General features: G+C 49.5%; 1 protein-coding gene across 2 annotated transcripts in view; it reads right to left on the reverse strand.

The window, feature by feature from the left end:
* The window catches only part of ASH2L (ASH2 like, histone lysine methyltransferase complex subunit), a 1246012-nt gene that overhangs the window by 493060 nt on the left and 730152 nt on the right, over positions 1-22800 (reverse strand). The gene's annotated exons all lie outside the window — the stretch shown is intronic.

Below are 22800 nucleotides of genomic sequence, written 5' to 3' on the forward strand. Positions count from 1 at the left end.
GCACAAGTCCATGATGGGTCTCAATCCCCCGTCTTTCTTGGAAATCAAAAAATAAGGGGAATACCATCCCTTGTTTCTCTCCGCTACAGGCACCAGTTATATGGCGCGTTTCTCCAGCAGGGATTGAATTTCCTGCGCAAGGAGCAGATTCCCCGGTGGATGGTCGTGAGGCCTCTGCCGGAAAGGAAGACAGTAGCCATGGGCTATGATCTCCAGAACCCACACATCTGAAGTAATGGCACGCCACTCGACAAGATGCTGCGCCAGACTTCCCCCCAACCGGCAAACCATGGGACATGGTCTCATGACTGAGCTGAAGCGGCTGCGGCGTTGCCTGAAGGCAAAGGGGCAACTGCCCGAGCGGCCTTGGCACCTCGAGTACCCCATTTTCCACCTCTGGCACTCCTACGGTGGTCCCTTTGACTGGCAGCTCCTCTCGCTTTACCAAAGGACGAGTAATAACGAAAGGAACCTCCCCTCCACTGCTGTCTCCTAGGACGAAAAGGCGGAGGTTGTCGAACTGCAGCGCCCAACGACTTCGATGCAGCTTTGGAGGTCTGCAACCTCTCAAGGCTCTCGTCAGCCTTGCTGGCAAAAAGATGTTCCCCGTCAAAGGGCATGTTGAGGAGTCGGGCCTGCACTTTAGGAGCAAACCCCGACTTCCGCAATCACGCAAACCTGCGTATCACGGTGCTCGCCGCCATGCTGACGCAATCCGCCATGTCCAAACCCGACTGAACGGTCTCACACATGGCATCCTTGCCATCCTGAACCATGGCAAGGAAACCATCCCGTTTGTCCCCTTTGGGAATATGTTCAGCCGCTAAGGAAACAGTTCCACAGAGTTCGCACATCTGGAGTTGGCCGCCTGAAGCGCCATACCCCCTGCAGAAAACACTTTCTTCGCCCAGCCATCAAAACGCTTGTCGTCCCCATCAGGAGGGATGGTAGGATAAGACGCCTGCTTTACAGGGGCCGTAGCCGCCTGCACCACCAAACTCTCTGGAGTAGGGTGCTTGGACAAGTAGCAGGGGTCGCCACTGGCTGGGCGGTATTTTCGTGGCAAAGACTTGCCCAGTGCCGGGAGACTCTCCGGAGCAGTCCAAGCCGCCGCCACCCTCCTCTGTAGAGTCATATGAAACGGCAGTACCGGGTCAGTTGGTGGACCAAGTTCGAGGATATCCGTAAGGTCATCCTGAAGAAACTCCCCTCGGGGAGCCGACCATCCCAAGTACTCGGTGACCCTAGACATAAGGCGCCGGTACGAGGAATCTGCATGAGTGCCAGCCTCAGGCCTACAAAACTCCACCTCCGGAGAGGTGTCCAGCCCACTAGCATCGTGCAGGGACTGCCTCAGGTCCTCAAATTGGCTATGGCCCGAGAGAATCTCGTCGGGCACCGTATTAGGAACCATGCCATCATCAGAGCCTTCATCCACCTCTGAAATAAACTCAAGATGGCAGTAAGAAGGCACAGAATGTGAACCAAAGCCATGCTCGACCTTGGCCAGAGCCTTTTTAGGGGGTTCCACCGAGCCCCTGGGTATCCCCATCGACAAAGCCTCGAAAGGCGTCGACACAGGCCTCGAGGCTGGAGCCTCGAGCGTGTCCTTCGACAGCCTGGGCGCCGATGGCGCTGACGACTTCTTCGGAGGTGGGGCCTCGAAAGAGTCAGTCGACGACCTCAGCGCTGACGTCTTCCTCGAAGACAACACAGGTTCACACAGTCTGGAGTGCGTCGAGGACCGGGACCTGGACCGGGCATGATGAGAACGATTCCCCTTGTCCGAGCGGGACCTCTCCCGCGAATCATGGCGTCCACCCGAGCCCAAAGGCGTGTGAGCGGTGTCTCTCGACCGATCACGACAGACCCCACTCGGAGGCGCGGACGGACCGGTGCCCTGCGATTCGAGAATCGCTAACATTTTCTTCCCGAAGGAAGCCCATTCCTCCGGCGTCACCTGCTTGGTAGGGTAAGCGACCCGCCGATGGGCGGAGTCCTTGGAAGAGGACGGGGAAGGCGACCGATGCCAGCGCTTCCGGGAGTGCCTCGAAGAGGCAGAGGAGTGGCAGGACCGACTCTGGGACCGAGACCCACTGGACTTCCGAAAACGACACAGAAAGTCTCCTCTCGAATCGTCTGTCGAAAGCCCTGCAGACCTCGACTTCCGTGGCTTAGACACCTTACCTACCGATAACTTCTTGCGCTCCTGCAAGGCTTTAGACGTGAGCGACTGGCAGTCGACAGTCATCCGTGTCATGGGCCTGCCCGAGGCACCAAAAGCAGGCGTCGTGCGAGTCTGTAACCGGCATCTTGGACCCACAGTCCCCGCACTTCTTAAATCCCGGACACGGGGTGGAAGACGAGGTAGACATCCTTCAAGAAGAAGAAACTTCACAAAATTAACAGGTTCGAAGAACCGAGAAACAACAGAAACTCCAAAGAGTCGAGGCGCGCCGAGATTCCCGAAGCGAACACGTTCGCGGAAAAAACGGAACTGAGGCCACGGCGTCGTGCGTCCTACTTATAACATCCAGTGATGTCGGCCGTCGGAGGAGATCCTCGAGGGCGGCGTATCGACGCAGGACGCAGAAAGATTTTCCGAAGCAGCACAGCTTTGGTGATTACCGTCATAGATATGGAATACGTCGGAGGACTCAATCCCCTCGAAACATTGTTTTTGTTTGTTTATTGATTTGTTAAGCGCACCAAACCTGTGGGTATCTGGGCGCATTTGCATGACTTACAAGAGTTACATATGCACAGATAGCAATTTGCGAGCAAATATTTACAGGCAATATAGAGTACATTAATTAATATACACAGTATCAAGATATATATACACAGCCGGATATATACAAGCAATATAAAAGGACACTCTTGACAAACATGTGGAACAATCAAAGGGTGGTGCCGTACAGAATCAGTGTTGAAGTGGACTAGAAGGCAGCAGATTTGAGTGGTCAGATATCATTTTACACTATCAAATTTTTGGTGTTTTTCCTAAAGCTTAGCAAAGTCTGCTCAGTCCTCAGATGAATAGGTGGTGAGTTCCAGTAGTGGGCGGCCTGAACAGGAAAGCTACCACCGCCAGCCTTTTTCATATTATATCTGGGCATAACTATGCAATACGAATTTGCTGACCTTGTAGGGCGTAAGGATGATTGTTTTGTGATTTTTTTCTCTTAGATACTGTGTGGCAGCATTATTTAGGCATTTAAGAGTGATGGAGTCTATTTTGAGTTGAATCATATCCTTGATGGAAGGCCATTTGTTATTTCTTCTGACCTCAGAGATGTGTGGTCTCCTTGAGATATTTAATGCTGTTCTTAATGCATTATTTTGTAATGTCTGGAGTTTGTTCAGAATCTTTTTGGTGGCTCCCGCATAAAGGGCGGTGCAATAATCCAGTTTGGATAGGATTAGCGCTCTCGCTAAGGTGATGCAACTATTGGTGGATAAGAAGGTTTTACATGCGTGTATCAGCTTGCAAGTATACGCTGTTGCGGAAGCTGTAGCGTTAACTTGTTCACCCATGTTTAATGCTGAGTCCAGGCAGAAACCTAATATTAGTGCCGTTGATATTGAAGGAGGTATATTGGCGGCCAAGTTTGTTAAGGTTGGCCGGTACTCCTAAGATCAGGATCTCGGTTTTGTCTTCATTCAGGCATAGGCCATGGGCTGCCATCCATGCCTGGATGATTAAGTATATTCTATTGACCAGAGCCATGTCTCTCTCGTAGTCATCCGAAAGGGGTAGGAGTATCTGGGTGTCATCTGCGTAATAAGTGTAGGTGACAACCAGATGGTTCAATTGTCGAACAGAGGTTTGGTAAATAGATTATACATGGTAGGTGAGACGCACAAACATTGAGGAACGCCACAAGCGATAGGAGAAGGGTCAGCCACAGCTGACGGGGAGAAGACTCTCATTGACCTGTTAAGAAATGATTGGATCCAGTTAGTGGCTTCTTGGGAGAAGTTGGCAGCAGTGGACAGATGTTTTCAAAGCACTCTGATCAACCAAATCGAAAGCGGCCGATAGGTCTAGAAGAAGTAGAAGAACATATTGTCCATTTTCTTTCAGTTGGTCAATTTGCATTTTCAAATCTATTAAGGCACTTTCTGTGCCATGGTGTCATGATGCCTACCCCCGGGCATCAGGACAAAGCCCATCAGCTCCGGGAGCAGGCATCCAGATACTTATTAAAACCCCAACAGCCCCGGCTGGGGGCTGCTTGTGTTCAGTCCTGGCGCCAGGCTCATCATAGAAATCAGTCCTGGCGCCATGGGCGCCAGGCTCATAGACTTTACTTACCTAATGCAGACCATGCTGCTACTGAGTCCAAGCCAACGTGAGGCCTGGATGGGACTATTTTATTACAGGGACTATTTTTTACTCGGCCGTGGTTCTAGGGAACTTCTTACCTGGAACTACTTTGGTGGCTATTTAAACCACGCCCGAACAACAGCACACGCTTCGCATTATTCTGCATCCAGCAACGTAACGCTCACCGTGCCTACAGTCTGCATCCAGTCTTCTGCCACGCCCGCCTCGAATCTGGAGCTCCTAAAACAAAGAAGAAAGAAAAGGACAAGGTTAGAAAACTATTTTCGAATTCCTCACCCGATTCCGGATCCATCTCGCCTCCGGACCTGGAAAGAAGAACATTTCTGTACGCATCGCATCTCCAGCTGCAGAGCCGCGCCATACTCACCAGTCCTCGCAGCATCTTTCGATTCAGCGCTGCCTCCATCATTTCTTCGCCGAACTCCGGCACCTGGGGGACAAAAGAAAACAACAAGGTGAGCCGAGAAAACCAACAAATGTAACTCTTATCACCATAGACTTACCTGATTTACCACCGGAGGCATTATTCAATAACTCTCCACATTTTCATGTGCCGCACCTGCAAAGAGAGAGAAAACAACACGTTAAACACATGCAACATTTACCGGACAGCGTTGGGTAATGTAGACTCTTACCTGAGTGCCACCAGCTGCCACGAGAGCATCTTCTCACGATCTCAGCTGCAAGACAAGGAAGGAAGGGGGGCAAGAGTGAAACATTGGACATATTGAACTCTATGAACTTGATACTTACTGGACCTTGGCAGGAACCTCCGAGTCAATACTCTCCGGAACTCTCCCACGCCTTCAAACCAGTGAAGTAACTGGCATCAACGCGCCCCTGCAATCCATGCAGGATGGAGAGCTCATCTTTCAAGAATTATAAGGTGAGATTGCTAAGAGGGCACTTCGGAGGGGATTAGTTGGGAGGACTGTGGGGGGTGCCATCACTTGAATCCACGGGTGGCTAAATCCATCTCTCCACTTGCAGGAGAATACTTCTACGGGTCAAGCAGACAAGATCAGGAGGGCCAGTCCAGTCAGTCATCTCTGCACTACGCATCATGTTGGTGGGGACCGAAGCCGTCCGGATCCGACCGACGCCCCTGTGGGAGCCAGGTGAGCGTAGCACATGGAGAGGCCTGAAGCCTGATTGTCTAAGCCCCAAGAGGTTGTTGGTCTCTAGATACCTCTGGATCTGGAGATATGCCGCTTTGTCAATATATTGGAGTAAAAACGGGACAGTTGTGATAGGACTATAGTTAGTAGGAATGGTTGGGTCCAGTGAGGCTTTTTTTAGCAGTGGAAGTACCCACACGTCCTTAAGATTTGTGGGGCTGTTGCAAGCACGGAATGAGGCATTTATTAATTTTGTGATAAATGGTGCAAGTTCTCTAGCCGCATCTTTGATCATTTGTGCTGGACAGGAATCACCCTGGCATCTAGAAGGTTTGAGTGAAGTGATAATCTTTTCCCCATCCTGAGTAGTGAATTGGGACAATTTGAATTCCTGTAAAGATTTAGGTTGGTGTTCTTGGTGGCTGTCAGAAGTATTTGGTTTGGTAATGTTGAGCGTCCTTGCCGCAATTTTATTTTGAAGGGTGGCAATTTTATTGCACAGTGCATTTTGGATGTTGGTACAGTATACTTTATCCTGTTAAATAGATCTACTAGTGTAACTGGGTCTAAAGACTCTGGTGTGGCATTCAATGTAGGAAAGCAGGAGTGGCAGAAGCTAGTCTGCTGTGAATTTCCTTTTGTTCCTAGTAAGAAGCGGTGGGGCTATCGGGGTAGTTTTATTTGCCACTCTCTTGGCTAGAGTGGTAAACGATATTAGGTAATGGTGCAGAAAAATTGTGAAAGTACTTTAGCTTTCTTAAGAATAAGAAATTGTGTTGAACTTTTGTTTCTACATGCGGAGAGATAAAGACGTTTCGTTTTGTTGAACCTTTGTTAAAGTCCAAGTGAAAGACTTTTGGAGCAAGAAGAACTTTATGATCAAAACTTGGCAACACTGAACTTACTTGTTTGAACATTTGATTGAAAATCTTGCTTTGACCCTGGGGGAAGGGGATACGCAGTTTTTGGATTTATATTGAATACAACTGTCATTTCTATTGCATTTGAATTGCCATACATCACCTTTATGAATTTGATGCATGCATAAGTGTGAGGGACAGATTCCTTTTATTAGAGTGTTTCCTTTTTGTTTATTTTGAAGGGCATGGAAATCCTCTTTAGGTTAGGGATAGTGGGGTGTTTGTCACACCCTTTTGAGTTAATAAAATGGCTCCTGGTGTAGAGAGTTTTGGAACAATCATTGCCACAATACAATTGTAGTAGGAGTTTTATCCTGGCAGGTGAGTGAACCAGGAAAGGGACCAATTGTAGTTTGTCCTGGCAGGCTAGTATACTAGGAAATAAGAAGATCATTTAAAGTACTGTAGCTGTGGTAAAAAGGTGTGGTGGTAAAAAAAAAAGAAAAAAAAGGACAAGTTACTTACCGCCGGTAACATTCTTTCGACTGGATGTTCCTCCAATGTATTCCTCATCTTTGACATGTTAATGTCCAGCTTCAGCTGCTTTCAGCAGAGGGCGCTGTGCGTCGATGGCATTGAGTCAATGTTCCTCGAAGGCCTCCGTCGAGGGTGATGTCATCGGAGAGCATATATACCACGCGGGGCACCCGCTGGCCTCATTTCTGGTTTTCCTCCTTTTACAGCAGAGATGCCCATAAATACGGACATGACAGTACTCAGCCTTGGTGGAGCAGAAGCTGTAACAGCATGCAAAATTCTACAGAGGGGTAGAATGGGAGGGCGATGAGGAATACGTTGGAGGGACATCCAATCGAAAGAATGTTACCAGGGGTAACTTGTTCTTCGAATGGATTGTGTCCTCCAAAGTATTCCTCATCTTTAACAGACTCCAAAAGTAGTATTAGAATTTGAAGGAGGGACTAGAATGACATATTATGCATTTTCACGGGCAGAGTAGAGAACTGCCTTGCCAAAAACTCCATCCTGACCATGGGAAGAATCCAAACAGTAATGTTTTGTAAACGTGTGAATGGAACACCACATTGCCGCTTCAAAGATGTTTCTAATGGGAACACCCCTTTGAAGGGCTGTAGATGTAGCCAAGCCCCTGGTGGAATGAGCTCGCAAACCGTCAGGAGGGTCTTTCCCTGCCTGCCAGTAGCACTCTGAAATTGCCAAAATTATCCACCTAGATAAGGTCTGTTTGGTAACAGCCTGACCTAGTTTGTGTCCTGTATACCTTATGAATAGCTGATCATCAAACCGTATTTTGGATATTCTCGAAATGTAAAAGCTTAGTGCTCGGGGTGTGGCCAAGATGGAGGGCTGAGTGGACGTGCATTGAGGTAGCCCCATCCAGGCCCAGCGAAAATATGAGATTCCGACACACATCGGGCACGCCAAAATATGCTGTGAACTACGGCGGCATACCAGGAAAGAGAGTGTCTAAAAATATAATCAAAGAAACGCTGCCGGCAAGTCAACAGAGAGAAGAGTAACGGGAGCCGCGATAGAACTCGAGGGCCGAAAAATGGAAATGACGGCCAGCGCCAGGGGAGCGCAGACCAAGGAAGCAGCTGCGGACCAGCTAGTCTAACACTGTGGACAAGGTCGGAGAGGCGGGAAGCGAACGTCGCTGGAGAGCGAAGGCATTTCTGTGGAGAAGCCCAAGGGCAGCGGGAAAGCCAGTCGGGGAAGCAGCGGCAGACTCGGCGGGGAGAGGTCCGGTGAAAAACAGTCTGGACCAACAAATCGGACATGGAGCAGTGCAGGGGGAGAGATCGGGTGCAGAGTGAGCACCGCAGGGACACGAATGCGGCAAGTGAGAGAAGATCTCCCCTCGGATCAGCCCAGTGCTGGGGTGAAGGTGAGGAGCGGTGCAGTGCTGTATGATGGAAGGCGGTGGAGGAAAGGGGAGGGCTGCGAGCATAGGCACATTGAGCATCCAGGCGGGAGTCCAGCAGAGGACATGCGGGTCGCCAGCCAGAAGTTACAGTGAGGTGAAGGCAAGGAGGAGTTAGGGCCGTGGAGAAGGCAGCCAGGAAGAAGAACAGGACGGAGAGCTGGGGGGGCGCATGGCCCAGCAAACGGGGAAGAAGCTGCCAAGAAGATTGACTGTGTAGCAGAATATGGGATCAGTGAGCAGTGAGATATGCAGGAGAGGCCCAGGAGGCTGGCGGACCCGCGTTACTGAGGGAGGAAGCAGAGCTATTGAAACACCAGGTAACGGTCACAGGACGGGGGAGTGGCTGCTAACAGTCCCGGTAGGAGATCCTGGAAGTCGGGACACTGCAGAGGCTGGCAAGACTGAACTGGGAGCCTATATGGGAATTAAAACCCGGCGAGAAAGAGACTGAGAGGGCAACAAAGAGAGGCCTGGGTTGGGAGACTGAGGGCAAAAAGGAGACGCCAGTGATGCCCTGAGGGGTGGGGTGGGGGCGGCAGGGGGGCACTAATGGACCACTGAGCATATGGAGAGGATACTACCAAACAGTGGCCTACCCCAAATAAGTTGGGCGACAGGGGCAGAATCCGAAGAGCAAGCTTGGGCATATGGGCCAGAGGGCTGGGAGTCACCCCCCAACACCCTAAGGAGAAGGGGGGGGGGAGATAAGAGGGTGGAACAGCCAGCAGAGCGGCACATAAGCCCAACGAGGGGGAGAAACCCCCAAGACCAGTAGAGGCTGAAGCAGGCTCTCCACAGACAGTCAATAAGGGGATTCCCAGGGACCCCGGAAACAGGCGCAAATAACTCTGGGACTCTGAAAAGGGGAGAGCTCGATAACCACGAGTCAGTGGAAAGCACCCGTACAGTGGTGGGAAAAGAACAGTACAAAGGCCTGCACAGGATGGATGACAGGGGGGTGGGGAGCGGTGAAGATAGGGATACACCGCAAGGACACTGTCTTCGCAGAGGCGGTGCACCCTGAGAGGGCTGGGGCAAGAGGAACAAGGAGGCCCTGGGAGAAGGAAATGGCAGCAGTGGAGTAAGTGAAGCTGATAGGACCAAAAAAGAAAAACCTTAATCTGGGTGAGCAGGAGCAAGAAGGGTGCACCAAGTGGCACGTTCAAAGGAAGCTTCCATTTAGAAACCAGGTGGAACAAAACACTGGCGCAATGGCTCTCACCAAGGAGGATCTGTTGGCAGCGCTGGCCAAATTCAAAGGAGATCTGCCTGACACGGTGGAGGCTGAGGGTGCCAGTATTAGAGAAAAGCTCTCAGGCCATCACCAGTAACATAAGAGACATTGGACGCTTTGGGGGAAGAGGGTGGTGGTGATGGAGGAGCGCCTAACAGAGCTGGGTGTGAAAAAGCCCGAGTGGGCACGGCAAACTAAGGAAATGGAGGAGAGGCTACGAGCACTGGAGGAGAAGTGCGAGGACCTTGAAAATTGGTCAAGAAGGGACAACATTCGGATCAAGAACCTGGGGGAAGGAGCAGAGGACTCTGATATAGAGGCCTGCATGAGGTAAATCTTGAAAGAGCTGGTAGGAGAGGAGGTGGCCCGGACAATGGGGATAGAGAGTTCACAGAGTGGGAAGCAGGAGAATGGACCCAGGGGCGAGACCCCAAGACATTTGGTCAGGATGCATAACTACAAGGACAAGGCGCAGCTAACGGGGGTGGCCAGAACAAAGGGCAAGATCGGAGTGAGAGGGCACAAAGTACTGAAATACGACTCCCTGTCCTACGTAATGTTAGCGAAGAGGTGTTCCTTCAGACCGTTGACAGAGGAACTGAGGAAAGGACAGTCACTCAATTAGAGGATGGGTTGAGGGCCCTGGGGATGAACGCGAAGGAGACAGGAAGAGATGACAATGAGGCCCACCAAGCAGCAACAACGTCAGCAGCGCGACCCGGCCCACAGGATTGGACGACGAAAAAGCTGTGGAAGACAGGAGGAGCAGCGTGAAAGAAGGGACACTCACAGTTTTCGTACCATATGGACTAGAATATAGCCTAATGGTCGGTAAGAAGAGGGAGCGTGGGGGGGGGGGAGGGAACGGGAAGGGGGTGAGTTCATGCACTGGTCAACAAGAGGGACCACGTTGCGAACCTGGATGAGGATCCAGGGATTGCTGTAGGGGTGGAATTTATAACCAGTCTGACGGGTGGGGAGAGGGGGCAATGGCTCAGCAACTCATAGCACTGACAGTGCCTGAGTGGCCGGAGACGGTCTTTCGCCAGGAAACACACTTGAGGGGGGATGAGGGACGCATACGCAGCAGGAACTGCACACTGCAATACCATGCAACGGCGGGCTCCACACATGCTGGGGTGGCAAACGTAATACATCAAAGCATTCAATTTAAAGCACCCATAGTTAGGCAGGATGTAGAAGGGATGTATGTGATGGTAAAAGGGAGGGTGAGGGGGCAGCTATACATATGGGCGTCAGTGTACGCCTCCAACCAGGGACAAGAGGCATTTCTGGGAGGATTCTTGGGAACTTCAGCGAGGGGGAAATGATCATAGCTGGGGATTTTAACCTGGCGGTAGAACCCGTGTGGGATAGCTCAGCGGGGGATCAGGGGACATGCAACTGGAACAATGTCCAGGCAACTAGTGAACAGGCTTAGGGAAGAAGGGATCTGTGACGTGTGGAGGGTGAGGCACCCTCAAGAGAGATTACACTTACTACTCCCATGTCCACAAGACATATTCTAGGATAGACTATGTAATGGCTACACAGGGTATAGTTCAGGCAGCCGGTACCATATGAACTGGACTCATGACACTCTATGACCATGAGCCGATTACTTTGGACTGGGAAGGAGGCAATATCCGGAGAGGCACCGGGGGCTGGAGCCTAGAGGAATATCTTCTTAGGGACAAGGAGGTGCGGCAACAGACGGAGAATGAAATACAGGAATTTGGGGGTTGTGGGGGGGGAAGTGGGGCAACCTCGTTGAGAGATGGGATGCGTTTAAACAGCACATGAAGGGGTTCTTTATAGAGGCATCCAAGAGGCTCAGAGGACAGAGGAAGGAGGTGGAGGGAACATTGAGAAGGGAGATAAAAGCACTTGAACAACATTAAGCGAAGGGATTGAATAAAGTGGCCAGGGAATTGGCAAGTGTGAGGGGTCAGTTGAGGCAAATAACGAACAAGTCGGTGGAGAGCACACTGCTAAGGAGAAGACCGAGGTTCTATGAACAGGGCAACAAGGTTTGAACAGCATTAGCAAGACAACTGAGGGCTTAAGAACAAAAAGGCATTTATTGATGTATTGGAGGATAAGAATGGCAACCGGTTGGGGCCGGAGGGGGCCAAGAGAAATATCATAAGGGACTTCATTGCAGATTTGTATAGAAAGGATCCAGTGGATAGGAGGAAGCAGGAGGAATATTTGAAGAGCTGGGAAGGGTCGAGGCTAGCGCCTGAAGAGCCCATACGGGTGGAGGAGGTGCGAAGGACTATATCCCGACTAAAGATGAACAAGAATCCAGGGGCAGATGGATTAACAGCTGTATTTTATACGACATTTGGGGATTCAGTAGTAAGAACTCTCACAGACCTATTTAATCACTTCTGAGAGGCAGGAAAGGTCACCACGTCCATGAATATGGCGCAAAGCACCCCGATTCCAAAATTGGGGAAGAACCTGCATGTGTGCTCTTCATATCGTCCCATTGCACTTATCGATGTGGATGCTAAGATCTACACAAGGGTGTTAGCGGCTAGGCTAGAAGGGATGCTACCAGAGCTGGTGATGCAGGACCAAACGGGTTTCATGCAGGGACGCAATACATTTGATAACATAAGGAGGGTTATACACGTGGTGGACAAAGCGGGGAGGGGAACCCCACGTGCCTAATGATGCTGGACGCTGAGAAGGCATTTGATCGGGTCATTTGGGTCTTCATGGAACAAATACTGCAGAAGGTGGGTATGGGACTGAAATTTGTGGGAATGATAAAGGCAAACTACCAACACCCGCAAGCCAGAGTGAAAGTTAACGGACGCCTGGCCGACTCATTTTCAATAAAAAGGGAGGACGAAGCAAGGGTGCCCGCTGTCGCTGCTTCTCTTCGTTCTAGTGATGGAGCCATTTGCGCACAGGATAAGGAGGAACGAGGAGATACAGGGTTTCAGCTGGGCAGAGACTCAACACAAGATAGGGCTGTTTTTGGATGATGTGATCCTAATGATCTGGAAGTAGCTGCCAGCGATATTAAGGGAGATTGGGGTGTACTCAACGGTCTCTGGTTTTAAAGTAAATCTCTGGAAATCCGAAATATTGACTGTGGGTGGGGGAACTGGAAAGGACCCAGTTGCAGAGTGGAAACCCTTTCAGATGGGTTGTGGGTCCAGTTAGGGATCTGGGAACGAACCTAACCGCCTCCATTAAACGAATCGTGGGGACCAACTATCATCCGCTGCTCAGGCAACTTAAAGCGGATCTAGCAAGATGGAGGGGGCTATACATATCCTGGTTTGGAAGAATTGCTGTAATTAAGATAAATGGGCTCCCTAGAATAATATATCTATTCCAGGTAATACCTCTCGCACAACCTGGGCAGCTCCTGAAGGAATTTCAAGAAAGCATTATGAATTTTATATGGGGAGGGAAGAAACAGAGGATTGGACGGAAGATATTATTCAGGAATAAGACGCTGGGGGGTGGAGGGGTGGCCTGCCCAAGCATATTCAAATATTACCAGACAGCGCAGCTAAGAGCATTGGCAGAATGAGGAAGGCCAGGAAACCAGAAGCAATGGATAAGGATGGAACGAGCGGTGGCGGGTGAGCACCTGTGGAAGGTGATGGGAGAGAGGAAGGGAGATAGACCAAGGGAGTTATGGGGGATCCAATTACAAACATTACCATAAGGATTTGGGAAAAGGTCAACAGTAAGCTCAGCCTGTTGCCATGGCCATCCCCGCTGATGCCTGTATTTGGGAACCCCGACTTCCCACCGGGTAAAGAGTATGGCAGGTTCAAGAGGTGGATGGAGGGGGGGGGGAATCAGGGCGATGGGTGAACTCTATGAAGGGACGTGTTTTTGGGCATTTGCAGATTATAAAAGAGAATTGGATTTGAAGGTAGAAGATAGGTTTTCCTACCAACAGTTGAGGCTCTGGTCAGGGACACCCGCAATGATGGAAGGGGCTTCGAGGGAACTTACAGAGTGGGAAAAGTTGATAACGTCCGCAGGAAATAATAAATAATAAAGGGCTGATCTCGGCAATATACAAAATTCTAATGAATGGGGAGATGAAGAAGGGGTGGCCGTGAGAGACAAGTGGGAGGGGATAAGAGGGAGAGCGTTTACAGACAAAGAGTGGGATAAGGTGATGGGTAGTTGGAACACCTCATACACGTCGGTACAACACCAGGAACTACAATATGAGCTCCTGCATCAGTGGCATTACACACCGGGAGGCTACATAAAATGTTCCCCGCAAGGTCAGAGCTATGCTGGAGGGGAGGAGGGGGCGATGGCGTATATATGGTGGGGGTGCCAGCGACTGAAACATTTCTGGCAGGAGGTAAAGTCCAAGGTACTGGAAATAATGGGGGTAGTAGATAAGGAGTTTGAGGAGGCGGAGGTACTCCTGGGCACTATGCTTGACCAACAACAACGGGTAGGGGGAAAGGCAGGAAAGCTATGGACGAATTTCATGATGGCTGAGAAGAGGTGCATATCGAGACAATGGAACCAGAGAGAACCCACGTCTATCATACAGTGGTACTATGCGATCTGGGACACAATAGATGTGGTGAAAATTACTGCAATAGTGCGGGGGACATTAAAGACCATCAGTAAAATTTGGTCTCCTTATATACGGTATGCAATCAAGGACAGGTTGCATTTATACATCCCGAAGAGACTCTGGTACTGGGAATCCTAGAGGAGGAGGGGAGTGAGCCAGAGGAGGAGAGATGAACGATGAGCCACCCAAGGAATGGGGGGTGGAGGGGAGGTTATTGATTACAGAAGTTGGAGCTTAACAATTTGAAGGAACTGTATAACGGCCTGATGTGAAGAGAAGTATGCTACTTGAAGATGTGAACTGAACTGTTCAATAAAGCTTTGGTTGGAAAAGAAAAAGCTTAGTGCTCTTCTAGGATCTTACCTATGAAGTCTTGCTTCCTCCTTACCAGGTTGAAGCGGCGGCTAGAAGGAAGGAAGGGAGGTCAATTTTCTGGTTTAAATGAAAATCCGAAATTATTTTCGGTAAAAATTAAGGTTTGAGCTTCAAGACAACTTTGTCCTTGTAGAAGACTAACGGGTGGCTTTACTGACAATGCCTGCAACTCGCTCATTCTGCGGGCTGATGTGAGAGCAACCAATAAAATGGTATTAAAGGTTAATAACCTTAGAGGACACGTGTGCAGGGGTTCAAAGGGTGCACACATTAAGATTTTTAAAACCAGATTTAGGTCCTAAACCGGAACCTGGAAAGGAGATGGGGGATACACATTAGTGAGCCCCTTCAGGAATTGAGTAACCATTGGGATTTTGAAATAAGAGCATTCCTCTGACGAGCGTTTAAAAATGGGTCAAAGCCGCCAGATGGCCCTTAACAGTACCAATCTGGAGCCCCCAATTGACTAAGGATAGAAGGAAGGACGATACGTCTGGTGTTTTACACATAAAAGGTCTACATTCTTTTCCTTGCAACAGTTGCAAAACTCGTTCCAATGACACAAAGATTTTGTTGCTGGTCTTCTAGCCAAAAGCAACACCTCCATAACGTCATCTGGGAGGTCTCAATTCTTATATCTCAACCTTTCCGAAACCAAGCGTGAAGGTTGAGAATGTTGACCGCTGGATGGAGAACCCGACCCTCCTCTTGTGAGAGAAGATCCTCTCTTTGTGGAAGACGTATCAGAGGACAGAGGGACATGTCTAGAAGGTCCGGGTACCACCTCCTCCTGGCCCAATCCGGGGCAATTAGTATCATGTGCTTCATGAACTTTCTCAACCTCCTGATCACATGAGGAGTGACAGGGACTGGAGGAAACACGTATAGGTGTGGAAACTACCAGTCCACTATGAACGCATCTCCTAGAGCTCCTGTTAGGGGAAATTCCCTGGAGCAATAGCTTTCGCACTTCTGGTTGACCTCGGTCGCAAACAGATCTACTTGAGGGGTTCCCCAAAGGGTGGAGATGAAGGACTTCCTGAGCTAGCTCCCACTTGTGGGAGACTGCTCTGCCTGCTCAGAGCGTCCGCCGCTGTGTTCTCCTCTCCGGCTAGGTGAACTGCCGATGGAGAGATTACTTCTTGAATTTCCCAGTACCAGAGCTGAATTGCCTCTCTGCACAGTGGTAGTGACCCTACACCTCCTCTCTTGTTGAGGTAGTACATGGCCAGTGTGTTGTCCGTCATTATCAGGACATTCTTTCCTCGTAGAGAGGGCAGGAAGGCCTTTAGCGCTAGTCTGATTGCCCTCAGCTCAAAATGATATGTAGTTTGGACTCTGATGGAGACCAACGACCGCTGGCTGTCAGATCGTTGGCATGGGCTCCCCACCCCGTGAGTGAGGAGTCCGTCACTACTGTAATCTCCAGCCATGGCTGCCAAAAGGGTTCTCCCTTCAGAATATTTTCCGTGCAGGCCCACCATAGAAGATACTGTTAGAGCCCATTGAAGGGATCTCATTCTCAGGCAAGCCTGTGGCACCAGAAAAATGCAGGATGCCATTAGGCCGAGCAACCTAAAAAAAAAAATTTCAAAAAAAGAAGAACAAAATAAATGCCATCGAAGGCCGGGAGATTCTGGGCACTTTGAAATTTGGTAACCATCTGAAGAATGTCTTGAGCCCTCACCTTGGGTGGCGAGCTGTTTCCCAAGGAAGTGTCTAGTACAGCTCCGATACACTGGAGCACTGAGGTGTTATATGGGACTTATTGTAATTGAGGGAGAAGCCCAATCTGTGAAGAGAGTGGTAGGTGACTCAGATGATCAAGGGCTTGTTTGGGAGAACGCGCCTTGATCAGCCAATCGTCCAGGTAAGGGTAAACGGGAATCCTGCCTCTCCTGAAATTCGCTGCCATTACCACCATCAGTTTGGTGCAAACCCTCGGGGCGGAGGTCAGCCCGAAAGGCAGAACTCGAAACTGATAGTGAGAACCGCCAATTGCGAACCTCAGGTATTTTCTGTGCTTGAGATGGATAGGCACATGAAAATAAGCATCCTGGAGGTCCAATGAAAGCAACCAATCCTGTAATTGGAGGCCCTGAAGGATCTGAAAAAGTTTGACCATCTTGAACCTGTCCTGCCTGAGGAACTTTCAAGTATCTCAGGTCCAAGATGGGTCTCAGTTTTCCGTCCTTTTTTGGGGAACAATATGGGGAGTACCAACCCTTGTTCCTCTCAGCTACAGGTACCGGTTCTATAGCACCTTTCTCTCGCAGGGTTAAAACATCCTGCACTTGGGCACCATTCCTGGATTATGACCGGAACTTCCCAGCCCTAACTTATAAACCCCCAGAGGTTAGGAGGGTCCTTGGCGCCGAGGGGGAACTCCGGGGTGAAAGGGGACCGTGACTGAAGTAGAGGGCACAAACTGATGAGACTCTGGCCCTCTGCAGTGGACAAGGGGGTAAAAGCGGGGGTCACTCATATACAAATGTAGTTTTCTTCTGAGATGTATGTTGTTGCCACCTTGCATTGGTTTAAAATAAACATTAAAAAAAAAAAAACTTCCTGCACAAGGAGCGGATCCGGAACTATCAAAGAGCAGCTCCCTGTCTTCTTATCAAAGGAAGGTAGTAACCGTGGGCTAGTTTCCAGAGCCCAAGCATCCAAAATAATGTCTCGCCATTCTTCTAAATGCAAAGACAGTCTGCCCCCTACTGGAGTACTGTGGCTCAAGACCTCAGAGTGGTTTTGTGGCAACTGCTGCAGAGGCCGATGGTAAGGAGGCTGCTGCTTCAGCTGGCTTTGCACCTCTACCTCGTCCACCACAAGGAAACTTTTTCTGGCCATTACTCTCGCCCTTCCAACTGAGGGGTAGTAACAAAAATATATACCCCTCTAAGGTTGTCCACTAGTACGAAAAGGCTGAGGTTGCCCAACAGCAACGCCTCAAGGCTCTCGTCAGCCTTGTTGCCAAAAAGATTAAACCCGTCAAAAGGCATGTTGAGAAGCCTAGAATGCACATCTGGTGCAAAACCAGACTTCGTCAACCACGCATATCTGCGCATTATAGTGCTGTTAGCCATGGATCTGCTTACACTATCCGCAGTATCCAACCCTGACTGAAGGGATTCACAATTAGCTTCTTTGGTGTCCTAATAGCTAAGAAGCCATCCCTTTCTGCCCCCCCCCCCCGGGAATATGCTCCGCCGCCATAGATATGCAATCAATCAAAAATGTGGCCAGGGCGCAAGTGGAGCTGTCAGATTTCGGTGCCATGCTCCCTGCTGAAAATACCTTTCTCGCCCATCCATCTACATGCTTGTCGTCCCTATCAGGAGGAATGGTAGGGTACACTGCCTGTTTTGAAGTAGCTGTAGCTGCCTGCACCAGCAGACTCCCCGGAGTGGGGTCTTTCAACAGGTAGTCAGGGTCACTACTGGAGGGGCAGCATTTTTTTGTTAGATTCTTATTAACTGCCAAATTGGTCTCTGGAGTTTCCCCAATTTCTAGCCACCCTTTATTTTGATGCCATATGGAAGGGCAAAACAGGGTCAGTCCGAGGACCCTTATCCAAAATATCGGTGAGATCATCTTGTTCATAAGGAGTGTTAGCCTGCTCCATCCCATGTACTCTACAACTCTGGACATGAGTTGTCTGTATGAAAGGACAGCATGTTCGCCAGGCTCAGGTCTTCCAAACTCCAGCTCGGGTGAGGTATCTACTCCACTCGCAGACTGTAAATGATCATATAAGTCCTTAATTCTGGACTACTCTGATATCAGACACTCTGGAACATTGAGTGTCCCATATTGCAACCCAAAAGGAGCATCTTCCTCATCAGAGCGTTCCTCATCTTCATAAATTGAAGTGAGTGATTTGAAAAACTCCTTTCTGGGAAGAGGAGCATACCATTTTCAGGTAAGGAAGGTATAGGCTTCGATGGCGTCGAAGGCTTTATGGCGCTGACAGAGGAGGGGCGCCTGATTTCGATGTGAGGCCGGCGTATGTGGCGCAGCTGGTTTCGAAGATGTCTGAAGTCTGGCCTTGTTGTCGAGGGCCTGGCAGACGTCGAAGACTCTGCTGGTGTCGAAGGTCTAGATGGTCTTTCCCGGGCTTGAGGGCGCGCAGGAATTCAAGTGAGACCTTTCCTTAATGGCTTGTTTTGAAAGCTTGGTAGGAGCATGACCTTGCTTTTTGAAGATTTTCAACATTTCCTTTTGGAAAGCTTCCCATCCAGCTGCAGTAGACTTTTGTGGGACAAGCAACCCTTCGGGGGAGACGTCGGATGAAGAAGTCGACAAAGGCGACCTTCGATGCCTTCTCTTCGACTTCTTCGCAGATGACGCAGAGTGGTGGGAGCCACACCTATACCTAGAACGCTTTGCCTTCTTCCTCCGAGTAGAGTCTCCTCTCGACTAGTCGGTCGAAGGCTTAGCGGGTCGGGGCTTAGGGGATTTGGGTTTTTCCCTACCTGGAGTTTCCCCTTCCACTCCCTCAAGGCCCTCTGCCACCTCCTCTCCCTCTCTCTTCTCTGATTGCCTAACTGCCATTCAAGATTGGTGTGCCGCCAATGATCTTTGTCTGAATGCCAGCAAGACGGAGATTCTCCTCATCAGCACACCTTCACCATCCTTTCCCCTCACTCTCTGGCCAGCCTCCCTTAGCCCTCCTCCTACCCCCACCTGCGAGGCTAAGAACCTCGGGTCATCTTTGACTCCACCCTTTCCTTCTCCGCCCACATCTCTGAGGTCTCTAAAAAGTCAAATTTCCAACTGCACCTCCTCAGAGGTACTCTGCCTTTCCTCTCCTTCCCCCAGAAGCTCATGGTATCTCAAGCTCTGGTTCTCTCTAGCTTGGACTATTGTAACAGCCTCTTTCTAAATCTACCTGCCTCTACTCTCCGCCCTCTGCAACTAATCCAGAACAGGACTGCGATACTTGTCCTTGGCCTCAAGCCCTGGGATCGCATCTCTCCAGCTCTGTAATCTCTCCACTGGCTCCCAGTGGATGCAAGGATTAAATTAAAAAAAACCTCTGCATTGTCCACAAGGTCTTCTGGGTCCAAAATACCTTCAGCTATCCCTCCGCAAATACCTCCCCTCTCGAGCTCTTTGCTCCTCTACCTCCAACTCACTCAGGGTCAGTCGTTTTTCTAAGAAACAAGCTGGGGGTAGATCTCTCTGTTCGGCTGGGGCCTCCCTCTGGAACAGCCTCCCTACCACTCTAAAACTTGAGGAGAACCATCTCCGGTTCCGGAAGCACCTCAAGACCTTCCTCTTTCCTTCTGCCTTCGCTCCTCCTCTCCTCTGCTGATCTGTTCTCTCTTGGCAACGTGCACCTGGCCACCCTCTGTCTTTTGGGCCCAGGTACCTGCTCATCCTGCCACCCTCCCGCACTGCCTCCGGGCCACCCCTTGCACTGGGGTCTGTATCTGTACCCATACAGCCCCCCCTTTTTCTTCCTGCACTTATCAGACCTACCCTGTCTGCTGCCTTAAACCTAGCACTTACAAATTGCTGGCTGCATTACCACTGTTTGTTGCCTTTATTATTTATTTATTGTTATTTATCTGTTTCTCCTCTGCTTCGCACGTTCCACCTCTCCCCCCTTCAATGCACTTTTCCCCTCCCCCCTCTCCCATGCACTTTCGCGTTCTCAATGTCACTGGGCCTAGTAAGATCGCTGTTTTGTTCTCCCCTGTTCCCCTCCCTTGCCTTGTAGCGCTCTGAAACACTTGTGTACGAGCGCGATAGAAATAAATAAAATAAATATCAATCAATGGACTGGCACTTGGAGCAACTGGGCGTGTCGTGGTCCTTCCCGAGGCACCACAAGCAGACAGTGTGGGTTAGTAAGAGACATCTTGGACCCGCAGTCTCGACATTTTTTAAAACCAGTCCTCTGTGTCGATGGAGTCGAAGATGAAGACAGAGCAAAGAATTTCTCGAAAGAAACCGTCACAAACGAGGTGTGCCGAATTTCATAGTCGAAGCAACTGCTGTTGTGGAAAAACGGAACTGAGGCCAACAGGCGCCGGGCGTGCTATATATGCTCTCCGTGAGACCTTCGAGGGACATCGACTCGATGCCAGCGAAGCAAGGCGCCCTCTGCCAAAAGAGTTTTCCGAAGCAGCTGAAGCTGGACATTAACATTGCAAAGATGAGGAATATGTTGGAGGACACAATCCATTTGAATTGCTAATTCCAACACCTTATCTTGATGAATTGTTGCTTTTCAGAAAGTGATTATTGAGCCATGCTGGCTGAAGTGTTTCTTTTGAATAAGTATGATGTGCTAACAATTGCTTGGCTTTTAAGAAAAGAACATACGTCCTTGTTTGTGAGCTTAAGTTTTGAAGAATATACTTTTGTGCTGCCAAGCAGGAGATTGTGGAAAAGTGACAGTTGATTTGATTTATGAACAAGCTTTTGGAAGAGAGATATTCACTTTGCCAAGTGGAAGGACATATTGAATGGTAAAGACTTTATGCTACGCTGAATGGAATTTTGTTATTGTACAGAACTTTCTTGAACCTGAACTTCGATCAAGATATTCCTGAATTGATCCAGGGGAAGGGAATCCAACGCTGGGCACAAGGAGCACTTTCCAAAGCTTTGAATTTGAATTGATCTGTTATTTTGTGAAACTTAAGACAGTCAAACAATCTTTGCATAATTTTGTTGTGTATATTAGTGTGAAGGTCAGATACTTTTTGGACACTAGGTCATTTTTTGGCAGGGACATCCTTCTTAGGGTAAGGAAAGATAGGCCTTTGTCTCACCCATTTTTTCTTCAGTAAAATGGCAACTTGTGTTAACCTCTGTGTCCATCTCACATTTCTGAACCCTGACAGAAGGCTGCGTTCGGCCACTGAAAATCGATTGGGCCCAAAGTTCAGACTAGTAAAGTGGGGGTGTGATATTTTTCATTCCAAGAGGCTTGTCTGTGGAATGCTGTACACTCAGCATTGCAGCCATTAAGAACCATTTATATTTCAGGCCAAGCTGAAAAGCTTTCTTTTTCCGTCTTGAGTGGTTTCAGCAGAGTTTGGGGATGGGGCGGGTCTGTAGTTGGATAGGGAAACTTTGGTCATTTGTTCAGCGCCACGATGCTTTATCAAGGTTTGCGCTTAATAAATCCTGCTCCATACCATACCATAGGACCAGGTGATTTACTAGTTGGAGGACTGGGCAGAAGGTCATAGCTAATGGGCCATGATTTTAGTCTAATTGATGAAACCCAGCCACGGCCAATGGCCCGACCAATGGGACCTGGTTATTTACTACTGAGATGAATATGGGTTACGGCCAAAGGCAAAGGATATGGGCTACTGACCATGGCGACACACTCTTTTAGCCTAATTGATGGAACGTGGCTACTGGCCATGGGAACTGATTATTTACTAATGAGGGGGCTATTGCCCATGGCCAATGCACCATAGACTTAATCCTATTTGTTGCAGAGTGGACACTGGCCATGGCAGAAAGCCATCGCCAGTTGGTCTGGAATAGAATCTAGGATAACAAAACCCTTAAAATTCAGTGAATAAACTGGAGCTAAAACAGAAACGATAGACAGGTTTAGTGTAACAAAACCTATGAAATGTGGCGGCTGATTTATAAGCACTGTGACGAATACCAGAATGTCGTCACTGCTTCCATAGGGGGAGTCCCTTCCGATGAGGCCAAGGAGGTGAGGCAGCTACCCGATAGTCCCTCTGGGGGTGGTACTCAGCGGGTGGATCTCAAGTGGAGGGGGAAACCCCCTGTGGGACCAGTGACGACTATTGTGGGAGAACACAGTATCTGCTTAAGACTTGCATCTCTCCTTCACCCCCACTCTCGCCATCCCTATCCTCCTATCCCATGAACTTGTATAAGACTCAAGAGGTAGAAAGAAATGAGACAAAGAATAGGGAGGAGTTGAAAAACATACTGCCAACAACTACTGGGATGAGGAAGAGGTGCGGACTAAAGAACACTCAGCTGAACCAAAATGAGCTGTCTAGATGAAAAGAGCCGAATATGCACATCATGCTAATAAAAAAAGAAGATAGGACCACTAAGGAAGAGAGATCCTACCAGGAGGAACCAAGGGCCAGGTAGCTGTCTGGCTTGGCGTAGGGAGAAGACTGATAAATGGGACTCAGTGGCAGCTCCCCGAACAGAGCTGCCTGAGCAGTCCGAGGGCAGAAGCAGAGAAAGAAGAGTCTCAGACTATCCCGTTTATACTACTGAGGAACTGCCGTAGAGAGAAAAGAGCCTCAGAGCAAAAAGACCGTGGAAGACCAAGCAGAGTGGCTGGGAGTCTCTG

The sequence above is a fragment of the Ambystoma mexicanum genome, chromosome 10 (genome assembly GCF_040938575.1).
Source record: "Ambystoma mexicanum isolate Mex_15411 chromosome 10, UKY_AmexF1_1, whole genome shotgun sequence".
NCBI lineage: Eukaryota > Metazoa > Chordata > Amphibia > Caudata > Ambystomatidae > Ambystoma > Ambystoma mexicanum.